Below are 14,470 nucleotides of genomic sequence, written 5' to 3'. Positions count from 1 at the left end.
GGGTGACTCAGCCCAGTCCCAGCCACGCTCCCCGGGAGGAAGCCCGTTCCCTCGAATGGGACCGACTCCTGAGTAGACAGGCAGAGGACTGGGCTGCAGGCCCGCCTTTGGCAGCTGAGGGGCGACGACTGTCGCGCCCCACAGCCCCAGATGTGTCTGCTCAGAAGTCAGTCTCATGGGGCCTCCTCCCAGGGAAGCAACCTAGCCCCATCCTATGCATGTCTACTCAGAAGTCAGTCCCATTAGAGTCAATGGGGCTTCCTCCCAGGATAGGATTGCAGTTTCAGAGCCCAATCCTACACAAGTCTACTTAGAAGTCCCATTATAGTAAATGGGGCTTTTTCCCAAGATTGCAGCCTGAGGCTACAGTCCTATCCACACTTTCCTGGGAGTAAGCCCAATTGACTACTGTGGGATTGACCTCTGAGTAGACATGCATAGGATTGGACTCTGGGAGTTAGCCCAGATCCTATCCACCTTTCCAGCACTGGTGCCGCAGCAATGCAGCCCCTAGGTGAGGGAACAAATGTTCCTTTACCTCCACAACTTCTCCCCCCCACACACCATCACCAGATGCAGCGCGCACCCCATTGGCATGGCCACACCAGGGCTGGACAGTTGGATAGGATTTAGGGTGCAATCCTAACCCACTTTCCAGCACTGACATAAGGTCAATGCAGCCCCGAGGTAAGGGCACAAACATGCCCTTACTTTGAGGAGTCCTCCATGAGTGCCACCCACCTGCAGGATGCAGTACTTATCCCATTAGTACAGCATTGGAAAGTTGGTTAGAATTTGGGCCTAAACCCTCAGCCAGCCACCCAGTCAGCCAGATTTGCACTTCCCCAGCTTGAGTGTCATCCCTGTGACTTGCTGTCAGGGAAAATAAACATGCTCAAGTGCTTTTGCCCTGGGCAGGGGCATGTGCATGCTTGTCTGAGCGCACTTGGAAGCTTCAACGGGGTGTAGGCTCCATAGATGCATATATTGGGCAGACACAGAAAATGTTATTCTTTTTAATAGCTTTGGATTTTATCCACAATAGCTGTGTGCCGGTTTTATAAACCACCCTGAGGGCTCGGCAGGAAAAAGTGGGGTGCCACTGTCTTAAATAAATATGTAACGTACATCATTAGTCTTTATGTGTGTGTAGATATGCCAGATCCTAGCCCTTGTTCCCGAGCAGTGTGGAGCAGCTGCAAGCTGCACCACTCTCCTTGGAGTTATGGAAGTGGCACTCTCCTTGGACATATAGAGGTGGTGCTCACCCTCTGGAGGTGGCACAAGTTGGAAGAAACCCATTGGGGTTGCGGTGGCCTACCCAGGGGTGAGGGGAAGACTCCGGCTGAGCCACCTCCTGGCCTACCTTTCCCCCTGCAAAATAGGATTGCATTGTTAGTTTTTATTTTTAAAAATGAGCACAATAGATAAAAGTTTTATGAAACACAGTATGGCTGGGGTTAGAAAAAGGAGCAAAGGTTATAAAAAGTTATTTAAGTTTCTAAGAAGTTGTGCTAAAGAGCAGATATAACATTGATACTGTACAGTATAGGAAATGCATATGCAGAAAAGAGAGAAAAGAGTCTTGACATCATTCCAGGTTTGTATATATGACTGCAGATTTTTTTTTTAAAGGTATAGACGTGGGAAGAATTTTCCTTAGGCAGATTTTTTATCAGCTTATTGAGGAGGAGGAGACATTTAAATTTCTAAACAAATATTGAAGAGTGAGGCACTGACATGGGATGTGTACATACACACAAGCAGAGATAGACAACTGTTTATACAACACTGATAGACAGGGCCAGCCTAAGACATGGTGTCTGATATGGAATGCTAAATGCTGCCCCTCCCAGCAACCTGGTATGGAAAGGAAGAGGGGAATGGATCAGAAGTGTGAAGAACCACTTTCCTCCACACATTTTCTTGTACTCCATTTCCCTGATCCTTTTCTAATCCAGGGAGGAGGAGGAGCTGGAGGGTCAAAAGAGATGGGTACTCCCCCCCCCCCACGCTGCATGAAGCAACTGCTTCGAAGCCCAATCCTAAGCTTCCCAGCACCTGATGGAGCAGCAGTGCTAAAGCAGCTACTGCTGTATCCAGCAAGTGCCAGGAAGCAGCCGGAGGTCTTCTCAGGGGACTTTCATCCCCTCCCCCCAGGGAAATCTCCAAGCCCTGCAATGGGGCTTCTCAAGTCTGCACCAGCTATTTTGCTAGCACAGAGATTCTGTGTCGGGCCTTCTGGCTTGACACGGAGTTCAGGATACAGTGGAGTAAATTTCCACTGATCCTACCTCCCTCCCACCCTGGTTCCTCCCCCCCATCCCCCAGAGGCAGCACCGCTACCCAGCGGTTGCACTTACCCCCAGCGGCAGCATGTTCTTTTCCTGCCAGCGCAGGGCCTGGCAACTGAATGGCTTGGGCCCAGTCCCAGTGCTCCTTACTTACCAGGTGCCATAAACATGCTTTATGGCATGTTTACAGGACCCAGCGCTGGCTCAAGGACTGACTATTTTTTTGTATGTACCAAAGACACATACAAAGGCGGAGAAAACCTTTCTCCGAGAAAGGCGGAGAAAGGCGCGGTAAAAATAAAGTTATTATTATTAAAGATGCTAACAAAGTTTGAGGTTTGTGCTATATTTTATGGAGATCAAGTACCAGTCAAGATTGTTTTCTCTCCCAAAAATATCCTAATCCTATCCCCTGCTACATTGCAGTATGCTGCCATGCCAACTGAGTGCACACTGCATGCTGTGGTTGGGGGGTTAATCCGAGAACCTGCAGAAGGTAAGTAAAATTAGTTATTTACCTCCTGGTAGGCTTTCCAATTGTCTATGGGTCTCTTTGGATCTACATCAGCCATTTTGCTGGTGCAAATCCGAGGACAGCTAGAGGGCATGTCAGGTTGGAAAATGGGGAATAGGGTTAGGTGAAAGTCACTGCTGCTGGATCCATGCTGTCTTGCCCTTGGCACCCCCCCCCATTCCTTCCCCTCCCTTCCCAGTTACTCCCAGTTACTCTTATTTGAGAACAAATAAAATCATTTTTCTACATTCATTTCATAAAATCATTTTTCTACATTCATTCATACACAGAGAATGGATTTAGCTGTTTGGGAAACTTTCAAGGGATTATGCAGGGCCTGTACAGGGCCTATGTAAGACAAAGGGTAGAGACTCAAAATGAGATCATTCAAGAAGTTCAGCACTGGAAAGGGTTACAACTTAGCAATAATGAAAAAGAAGTTGGAAAAGTATAAATTAAAATGAAAGAATGCCTTTAAGGCAGCAAACTCTTGGCTATGTTATAGGCAAGGAATCTTTTAAATATGGCAATGAGCTGGAAAACAGCTGGGAAGAATTTTGGAAGGAAAGAATAATCAGCATATCTTGCAAATGTTGACGCATGATAGAGGCTTTGGAACACAAGAAATGGAGAGTTCGTAAGGTAGAGAAGAGATAGCTAATCTTTTACAAGATCTGAATATTTCATCTCTTTTGGAAAAACACAGATCAATTCTATAAGTGAAATTCTAGGAGATCAGGAAATCCAGGGTGCAAACTAAAGGACATGGCCCTGATAGCTTTTAGTTCCATTAGTTCCATTCCATTAGAATTAGTTCCATTTTAAGAAAGGTTGCACTGTACAGGTGTTCTGGGATGGAGTTTCATGTATAAAAAAACTGCATGAGAGCAAGAAACCTTGATGCAACCAAAGTTACATATGCCAAAACTTATTACTAACCTGATGACAAAAATATATGTATTTTAAAATTCCTTTTGTGATTATAATACCACTGCCTTCAGTTATGGAATGTCACTTTGGTGACATTTTGTCCCAAGTACTGCATATCTCTTGAAATCAGTGTATGTAATAACTGACTAGTTAGACTGGCTGCATATCAGGAAGTGACTGCCCAAGACATTTTTGGTTTGAGCTCTCTTCATAATTGCATAAAACCCATCTATTTTTGTTTGTGTAAGGATCTGGCAGTATCTGGGAAATCTGAAAACAAGTATAACTTTTTCATTGGCACTAAGAGGGAAAAGTAAAGCATGGGATCAAACGGTGGTCATTCATATTTGCTATAGTTGCCAGGTTGCAATGCAGAGAGCTGAACTTGACTTTTCCTGTTACATATGCATTGGGAGATTGTACAGCCACTGAATGACATGGCTCTCTTGTATCTATACTTTATTCCCCTGTTTGCTGTAAGGCAGTCGCTGCAGTAGATAGAGGAGGAGAGTGAGACGAAGAACCAGACAAGAAGACTAACAGCTGATGCATAGTCTCATGCTGCAAACAGCACTGTGTGCATGTAATACGATTCAAGTTGTCCTCTGTGTGTGTGTGTGTGTGTGTGTGTGTGTGTGTTTTCCACTGATAGCTATATGACAGGTGGAAATTCATTCATTGCCGCTTTCTCCATTGCCATGTCTGCATGTTGAGGAGAAATGGCATCTGTTGAATTGCTGCATAGATAAATGTACTATTTGAGAAAAAAGATGTCAGTACTCTATGCACCACTATGAAAACAGACAAAGCATTTACTATAGTAGTGAATAGTATTGATCAGAAAGTTGAAAGAGCTAGTTCACCTACTACAACTTTGCTACACTACCAGACACTTTGAGCATTTCTGTATTCCAGGTATAGTGAGAACTCCCTGTACAACTAGATTCTGCGGCCATTTTCTTTCCTTGTGACCCTCCCAGTAACCAATTATCCTTGTCAAAGCTTCAGTAGGTTCAAACATTCATACAATCAACTCTGTTTTCCCAGTTCTTTTCGCTGTCTCAGACCCACCTTCTCTTAAAACAGTTCTAGTTTGTCCATAAACCTTTTCGATGCTTTCAAAAGGTTTAATAGACCACAAATAGTATATTTATCATCTTGTTCATACCTACCTTTTCAAACAGAAATACTTTACTCTCAAATTAAGTTGGAGTAAAACACTTCGGCACACTTTGCACTGTCAGGTGAATTATTTTTCCATCCAGTTCCTGTTTCTTTTGGTTGCTGTGTGTTAGCCACTACTTTTCTTCCTACTTTATAATCTTTTGGCTAAGAGAGGATGCTGCATTAGAAAGGTCATGACCCAGAATGGTTCAGAGCAGGGGTCTCCAAACTAAGTAGGATGGCCAGGGCCTCTGAGAGGAATTGTGTCAGGGGTACAAAGTTTCTTTTGAGCCCCTTTGCAAAGGGGGAAGGGTGAAACAGAGCGAGGGAGAGTGGTGATGGGCAAGCAGAATAGGGGCAGGGAGGGGCAAAACAGGGTGGGAGGAGGGTAGAGACAGCTGGAAAAGTCTTTGGAGATCAGGTCTACCAACCCATGTGGCATCAGTAGTGTCCCTAGCATCCCTAGTTGTGGTAGTGTCGCCAGCATCCCATGCAGGCGACAAATCTGAGTAGACAGGAAATGATAAGATCCCAGAAAATTTCTGGGCCCCCTCCTTTGGCTCCTTGGCCCCCCTTTTGACCCTGGGCCTGGGTACAAATTACCCCCTTTACCCCCCTCTCCTAGGCCTTGATGATGGCCACATCATAGACACATTGTATAGTTTGCACATTTTTGCAGGCTGAAAAAAATTTGTTTTATAAATGAATGAACGAAGTTTAAATGAATGAATAAGTTTTATATGGATCTTTTTTGTAAACAGCATGATAGAATTCAGAACAAAAAAGAAATGTGACAGTTACAAAGAAAAAATGGCATGCTTGACCTGAGAAATGATATATAATGAGTAAAAACGTCAAACATTAGCAAATGCTCTGACAAAAGAGACAAGTTGCTGAAGGCCAGATAAATCTTGTGGTGGGCCAGATATGGCCGCCTGGCCACAGTTTGGAGACCCCTGATTCAGAGGACTAACCTTGAAAGAGAGGTCTGCAACGTGATACATCAGGGTCTCCAAACCCCAGCCCAGGGGCCAGATGCGGCTCTTGGCAAGCCTCTATCCGGCTCGCGGCCAGTCTCCTGAAGACCTCTGGCCCACTTGGCCAAACATGACTGGAACTATGGTTGCATCTGGAGGGTGTTCAAGGGCCAGAGAGGTTGAATGAATGATCCCATTCATTCATTTATTCACTCATCTGTGTTCCATCTCTAATTTATTTAAATAAATTTTATATTTAAAATTTTTTTCCAGTCCTCAACACTGTGCCAGATATTTGATGTGGCCCTCTGGCCAAAAGGTTTGGAGACCCCTGTGATGCATGAAAGATTTGTAAGAGCACGTGAAATAGCATAGCAATATCCCCAGATTAGTTTCTGTATCTACACTTGATCCTACCAGGAAAAAAAAATTGAAGACGTAGGAACCTGTGTGTCATGCTGGTCTTTATCAGAATAGTTTTACTATGTCAGTTTTGCAAAGTGGATATTTCATCCAAATGTGCAGTTACCTCTCTGGAAGTTAATGAATAGGCGTGAGCAAGTGTTTTCCACAACAGGGAAAAGCACTGAAAAACATTGTTTTCTCTGATGCATCTGCATAATTGCAATGGTCTAAGGACCCAATCCTATCCAATTTTCCAGTGCCAGTGCAGCATTGCCAATGGGGCACGCACTGCTTCCTGTGATGGGAAGGCAGTCACCAAGGTCTCCTCAAAATAAGGGAATGTTTATTACGTTATCTCAGGGCTGCATTGTGGTTGCACCGGTGCTGGAAAGTTGGATGGGATTGGGCCCTAAGGCTGCAATCCTATCCATACTTTCCTGGGAGTAAGTCTCACTGAACACAATGGGACTTACTTCTGAGTAGATATGCAAAGGATTGGGCTGTAAACACCATAGATTTGAGTGATGGTTTTCACTGTTTCGATACTCTTTTTTTTTTTTAGGTTCAATTGGCTCCCAAAGTGGCTTACAATCCAAAACCATAAAAGTGTATAGAGATATACAGAGGCATTCATAGCAGACTTTAAAAAAAGCTGCAGATGGACTAAAGTGCTGGCACCCCTAGTACTTTATAGTACTTTTTTTGTACTTTATAATTGTAAGCCAACAGCTACATCTATTTGGGACGTGAAGCCAACGATTGAGATTGGGAGACAAAGGAAAGCTGCGTGGGCTGCCATGGGATCAATCCGAGAAGTCACCAGTCAGATCCAGGTTCCACAGCTGAGAGCCTACCTGTTTGACTCCATAGTACTTCCGGCTTTTTCCTATGCCACAGAAACATGGGCCGATAACAAGACCATAGTTACTGCCATGCGAACCACCCACCGGGCACTTGAAAGATGCCTCCTTGTGACGAACCGCCGAAAGCAATGGCAACATGGTCTCAGAAGTCAAGATATCCGGCAAGAATCCTAGATCTGCGACCCGCTCGAGTACATGGCTTCTGCAAAGCACAGATGGGCAGGACATGTCATCCGCCAAACAGACGACCAATGGAGTACCAGAATCACACACTGGATCCCATACCATGTCAAAAGAACCTGCGGCCAACCAGCTACTTGCTGGTCAGATACCTTTTCCAGGTCATTTAAACAACAGAGACTGCCGCACTGGACAACAGTCGCACTAGACCAAAAAACATGGAGCGAGTGTGGGCCACATTGGAAAGATTGCCAGTGAGGATGGACCATCAATGTATGTATGTAATTGTAAGCCACTTTGGGATAACCCTTCTGATTATCATTATTATTGACAGCATGTAGTATAGGTTATGGAAACGGAAGGTATAGTACTAGAGAAATCAAAATTTTTTTGAAATCTGGGTTCAGAAAAAACCCAGAAGATTTTCATTTGCCACATATTAAATGCACACTACTCTGTGATGTAATACTTATGAAGTAATGCCTTGCAAGGCTACAGTGCAGGCACAAGGAATAAAATATTGAGATAAGCTTATGCAGTTCCACGTGTTTGACTGTGATTAGACACTGAGCACATTTGCCAGAAGCAGCAGTACATAAACCCCTGCGGCATAAGCAAAGGTCCTATGAGGCAAGTTTGCAAAAATAAATAAAGGTTTCATGAACTGTGATTTCATAAATGCAGTCAAACATTTCATTCATTTCTTGTGATAAGGAACACAAAGATCAAAACCCGCGTGATGCTGGCCAGCTCACCACTGCCTAACACACAAGCTGCATTCAACTCAAGGAAGAAGAAAAAAAAAAAAACTACCAGGAAATTTGCCCTTGCTACACTACAACCGTTGGCTGATTCATAGCAAAGGATTATTTGCTAGAAAAACAAACTGGATGACAATTTTGAAAAATAAACGCAATTTAAAATATCACAAAAGGTTAATTAAACAGGTAAAGTCAAACACATTCCTAAAAGCAATTGTATTTTATCAGAGGTTTGCAATTACTTCCTCCTCTGTGCTTAAATAGTGAATTTCACAGCTCATTAGACTTTTTTGAGACCTTTTTAACTTTCTGAACCTGAACACATTACATCAGTGGTTCTCAGCAAATTTTTCACTTGTATATCCCTTGGCAGCCCATTTCCATAAATTGTACCTCTCATATTAGCAAAATGTTTGTAATTAATATAGGGCACAATCCTAACCCCTTATAAGGGCAATGCAGCTCCAAGGTAAGGGAACAAACATTCCCTTACTTTGAGGAGGCCTCTGTGAGAGACACCCAACTACAGGATTCAGCACCTGTCCCATTGGCACAGCTATGCCAGTGCGGGAAAGCACTGACATAAGGGGTTAGGATTGCACTCATAGTTGCTGTTCTTTCAAATTTATGTTTTCAACCACTCATCGATATCTGATAATATACAAATTGATGACCAAAAACTAGCAGTTGGTGGGGCTTTCACAGCCAGTGAACTGCCTTCCTTCCTGCCTTGCCAGCCCCCACAAGACATTCTAATACAGACCTGCCTTTTCCCACCATTATTCTTTTTCAAGTACACCTGAAGGTCTTGGAAAGTACTCCAGTACGCATACCCCAGGTTGTGAACCACTGCATTGTATGAATGAGGTCCTCTGATTTTGGTGGTCCTTGCTTTCATGTAATATTTTTAAGATTGTGGTAGGTAAGGATTTCCTTTTACATCTCTCAAGTGTACCTAGTTTTGCCATCACTGGCCTGACACAGTGTCTTCTCTTCTTGTAATTGCTGCATAATCAGTGCATAATAGAAGTGCAACATTGCCAAGCATGGAAATGTAATGACTGGGAAAACTGAACCTATCCAGTTAGTTTCTCACACAGCTGCTAAAGGTTTTAGCCTCTGCAGCCAAAGGATGGCAACTATAGATTTACCATGCATTTTAAGGTGTACCTTCAAATTCAGTAGGATAGTGTGGTTCAACTTTGGGGTCGAGACCCCAGTGGGGTCACGAAACCTCAGTTGTGGGGTTGCAGCAACTAACAGGAATGAAGAAGGTTGAAAGACCACTGGACTAGAACACCACCAGGTAAAGGGAGGCATCTGTTGTACCCCTTTGGTTACCAGGAGATTGTGTCCCAGTTTTGCTCAGGCTTTAGTAACTGTGCTTTCACTAGCTTTCACTAGTGCCAGTCTTTATGGTAACTTTTCTTCTCTCTCTAATAAGAATATTTGGTTTCAATGAACAGTGCTGGGAGGGTGATGCATGGGCAGGAAGTGGGCGGCAATGGGGTGGGTGGATAGAGTCCTGGGAGGGGGGCAGGATCAGTGGTGGGCCCCCACTCTATTTTTTTTGTTTGTTTGTTGGGGACATGGCACGGAAAAGGTTGAAGACCACTGCAGTAGGACAAATTTAGTGAAATCCATCAAACAAAACTAGTAAGCTGAGGTTGCCATTAAACCCATTTTTGCCCGGCCCACAGTCATACACATTTGGTCCCTGTTGCGTATATGCACAGTTGGGCAGAAATGGCTTAACACCATCTATAGGCTGTAACTCTGAAGCAGTATCTGAAACATGATTTCCTCATCATAGAGGACTAATAAGATCATTAGTAACTAAACAACCTTTAGGATCATGCCTGAGGTGGCATCGCCTCCCTGTTTTGGCCTCTCTGCTGGTGAAGTTGTACTGGTGTTCAAGTGATGCCAAGCTAAGTCCTGGCATTGCAACCATGTCTGTGACACATCTGCTGGAAGGCAGACTTCTGCACTGGCAGGGCTGTTGTTGTGCTGGCATACATGGAGATAAACTAATATATCTCGAGGATAGGATTGGTCTGTAAGATACTTAGGAATGAGGCCTGATTATTTGCTGGATTGAAGCTGGGAGAGCAGAATTCATCCCGCAGTAGGCCTGGTCTAAACATGTAGCAGAAAGCGATGGTAGATGCTGAGGTGGTAGAACAGACTGAACTAGAAAAGGATGAGTTGCTGAGAGCTCATTCTGGATTCACTCCACATTTTCCAAGCTCTTCCCCCTCAACCAGGATAATTAAAGCAAGCCAAGCTGATGGCTTTGAGAAAGGCTTCCCTCCCTTGCCTTGGCCTTACCTTTTTTGTATGTGTGGCAACAGCAAAAGAACATCTGAATGGGGAGAATGGAAGGTTTTCCCTTCTTCCCCTCTGCACTATTCTCAGCAGACAATGGTGGCAGCACTCGAGCGGCTACCATGCCGATGACAGTAAATACAGAATTTTCACTCCCTTTCCTCCCCCTCCCTCCCCACTTGCTAAGCTGTAGAGCAACAACAGGGAAGGGAGGGATTGTTGAGTTTCTTCAGCTAGGCAGCCACTTTACTCCTGCTGCTGTGACCATGGGGGGGGGGGGGAAGAAAAGGCTGCCTCCCAAACAAACACTTTTATGCTGCTGCTGTTGGAAAAAAAGGTTAAGAGAAGGTGGAGAGGTTTGGCGTGGAGGGAGCGGAGGATTTCTCCCAATATTCAGAAAGATTCTTGTAGCTCAATAAGTTTGCCCCTTCTTTTTAGGGGGTAGCTTTTCCAAACTCCAAAAATTATTTTCCCAAATCCAAGACCGGAGACCTCTTCCAACATCCCTAGACTGAACCATTTCAAATTCAAGGGGGGAAGATCACAGTTTTGTATGCACCTCTACATTAAACTATCCTGAAAACCGAAAACCTGAAAAGCTGGCAGAAATATCTTCCTAGGGTGGCTCACCCATGAGGCAAGGAGATGTGTGCTCTCTAAGTAGCAGATCGTAGGGGGTGGGGGGTGGGTCAGAGTGTGAGGAAACCCCCCAGAATTTAGAGCATTTGAACCCATTCAGGCCTAGCTGTGAGCATGGCCTGAATGTGAGCATAAGCAGAGTGCTTTGGCCAAAGTAGGCCCTATACTTAGCTGCTTAGGTCAACAGGATATTTTAGAAGATGCCCCTTGAAGTCTGTGTGAAAGAGGAAGTGGTGTTGCAGACACAAGCTTTGACCGCAAGAAGTTGTTCTGTAGAACCTTTGCAGGTAAAAAGAAAACAGGAAACTGCTAGCTAACTGCAACAGACAGGTGGTTAGAAGAGAAAAGAGACTTTTGCCAGCTGCTATTAGCCAATGCAGGGAGGGGGGAGATGGGACCTTTACAGTAAGAAAGATTTCACATATTTTTAAAGTGCCATATATGGTAGAGCATGCAGCGCAGAATTTGAGTAAGGGGCTGTGTAGGCAGGGACAAAGCGTCACGTGATATGCTGTTTGCCAATCAAGAATGTGTCCAAGGCTTTGCAATTTGCATTTTGCCAATCAGAAGTCCAGCCAATGCTTTACAATGGAAGTTTGTTTGTATATCAACTCACACCCCGAGAAAATTGGTGTCACAGACTTTGGAAGGCTATTCCTCTGTGACCAGCAGCCGGCTGAAAGAATAAAAGCTTGTTTTCCTTGAAACCTCCTGGTGTCCGCTTCCATTCTTGCCTGAACCTGCAACAAGAGGGCTGCAGATTCACCTCAAGTCTGCTGCCACCGCCTTCCTAGCACACTATGAATGTGAGTTGCCTTGTAGGGCCTCCAACAGGAATGTTACCAGAGGGTACAAAGTTTCCTTTGGGCCCTTTCCCAAAGGGGGAGGGGGGTGAAACAGATTGGGGGAAGGGTGGCAACAGGGGCAGGGAAGAGGTAAAACAGGGCAGGAGAAGAGTGGCAACAGCTGGAAAGGTCTCTGGACCCCAGGTCTACTGAACTTCCTGCTATCAGATCTACCCACCCTGTAGATCTGGCTTCTGGTCAGCGTGGTGTCCATCTTTTACTCTTCACAAGGCCAGCTAAGATCCCAGAAAATTTCTGAGGTCCTTTCAAAGGCTCTCAAGCCCCCTTTTTGACCCTGAGCCCAGGTACAATTTACCCCCTGCACTCTCCTGTCATGGGGTATGCTGCCTTGATCCACTTTCTACCCACTAACAGCAAAGAGGAAACAGATCTGCCTCCTTCCTGTGTTTCTAGCAAGGCTTCTTCATATGCAGAAGTGCAAAACTTCCAGTTTGATTTACAGGGAATGGGCAAACAAAGGAGCTCCTTCATTTCTGTAGTTGCACCACAGCTACATTTCCCTGATGTGTTAACTTTCCATTTGCAGGGTTTTGTTTAATGTGAGAAGCATTCAAACATGGGTTTTCCCCACCTGCAGTAGGAAGCAGAACAGTCTGTTCTATTACCTCATTCTGGTACATGTGTAAATTTAGCTAGTCCAAAGTTTATCAGCCCAATCCTATCCACACTTTCCTGGGAGTAAGCCCCATTGACTCTAATGGGAGTTACTTCTGAGCAGACATGCATAGGATTGGGCTGATTGTCATTGTACCACCACAGTACAAGGAGAACAATAATGACCGACCTTACCAGGGTTGTTTGAGGATGTATGAAACAGACTAGAAAGCACTCCACACGCTTAGATCCAACACAGGTAAGTGTGTTTAGGCATCCTGAAATCAGTGGGTGTACATGCTTATAACTCTGCACTGTGTGTTGGATTGTGACCAAAAAATGCTATCTTATCATTGTAATTGTTTAAAAAATTCTACTCCAAACTTTCTCCCTTTAGGGACTCAGAGTGGCTTTCAGTGTGATAACAAGTTGGTACTAAGCACTGTTTAAAAAAAAACAAAAAACAATTCGAAAACATCAGAGAGAGTGTAACAGGTTATTAAAACTCAGAAAACACATGTGAGAAGAACCAAGTCTTCAGCCTCCAGCAAAACACTGGCAAGGAGGAAGACGGGTGAATATCAGAAGACAGAGCATTCCATACTGTGGTGGCCACTGCTGAGAAGACCCCCTTGAATGTTGTCACCAAGCGAGCTTCAAAGCAAAGTATGTTGTCACCAAGCAAAGTATGTTGTCACCAAGCAGCAGGACAGACAAGAGAGCCTGCCTCCCAGATCTTAATGGACAGGTAGATTCATCTGGAGGAAGGTCATTCTTCAGGTGTCTTGACCCTAAGCCATTTACATACAATAAATAAACAAACCAGTGTATATTTTCTGTGTTCTGTGAATCCACCCCAGAGATGATAAGAACCTTCTTGAATGCTTGTTTCAGGGCAGGGGGCAGGGAAAGAATTGATATTATACATGTATATTGTCAATTCATTTTAATGCATTTGTTGAAAATTATCTGAATTTGGTTGGTTGGCAACCTTCAGTCTCGAAAGACTATGGTATAAGCCTACAGCACCCAGTATTCCCAGGTGGTCTCCCATCCAAGTACTAACCAGGCCTGACCCTGCTTAGCTTCTGAGATCAGATAAGATCAGGCATTTGCAGGGTAACAGTTGCTGAATTTGAAACTTTCCTGTTTCAAAGCAAATTATTGTTATTGACCAAACTTCTCTATGGTCTTCACCTCTTGTGATGTCACTTTTGGGACTCTTCCAGGTTCTGTGCCTCTGTTTCTAGGGCAATTGCCTGTAGTAATGAAGTCTGTCCCTCCATTGGCTCTCACACGTCTCCTCAGAAGTTTGCCCCACTCAGTTTAATTGGACTTACTCGAAGTAAGGGTGTATCGGAATGCAGCCTTATACCTTCCTGAGAGTGAATTCCATTAAACTTAGTGAGGATTACTGCTTAGGCATGCACAGTTCTTTACCTTCTCTTGAAAAGGCTTATCAACCTGAAAAAGGGCGGTCAGGCTATAGTTATACACATCTGTTTCTATCTAGAATCTATATATTATATTATAGATTGGCCTTTCAGAGTCAAATCTGCCAAGAGGTGAGGCTCTGTTTCAAAAGCAGCCCTAAGAATATCTGACCTAATTCTTGCAACTTTCGTATTGAAAGGCATCGTTGAATATGACTCATTTCATACCATAGCGTTGGACATAGTCATATAATACATTACACTTAACAGCCTTCTTTTTTCATGGAGCTGAATTTCAGCTAGCTTTAGGTATTGGTGCAATAGCTCTACCTAGTGACAGAAAAACTGAGTGCATCTGTACTCTTTACAGATCTCAAAGCATGCCTTGTTTCTTTTCAGTTTTGTTCTGATAATCTTTTGAGACTGTTGATGGTTTCATTTCATATTTTAATACTATCAGCTGTTAGAGGCCTGGGGCACTGAATTGAATGGTGAGGTATTGTATTGGCAACCTTCAGTCTC

General features: G+C 44.1%; 1 pseudogene; it reads right to left on the bottom strand.

Annotated features, from left to right (window-relative positions):
• Positions 1-13,532: 13,532 nt before the first annotated feature.
• Positions 13,533-13,649, bottom strand: LOC136654916 (5S ribosomal RNA; annotated as a pseudogene).
• Positions 13,650-14,470: the final 821 nt, after the last annotated feature.

This window comes from Tiliqua scincoides, chromosome 5 (genome assembly GCF_035046505.1).
Source record: "Tiliqua scincoides isolate rTilSci1 chromosome 5, rTilSci1.hap2, whole genome shotgun sequence".
NCBI classification, from domain to species: Eukaryota; Metazoa; Chordata; class Lepidosauria; order Squamata; family Scincidae; genus Tiliqua; species Tiliqua scincoides.
This window is presented reverse-complemented; position numbering and strand designations above follow the sequence as displayed.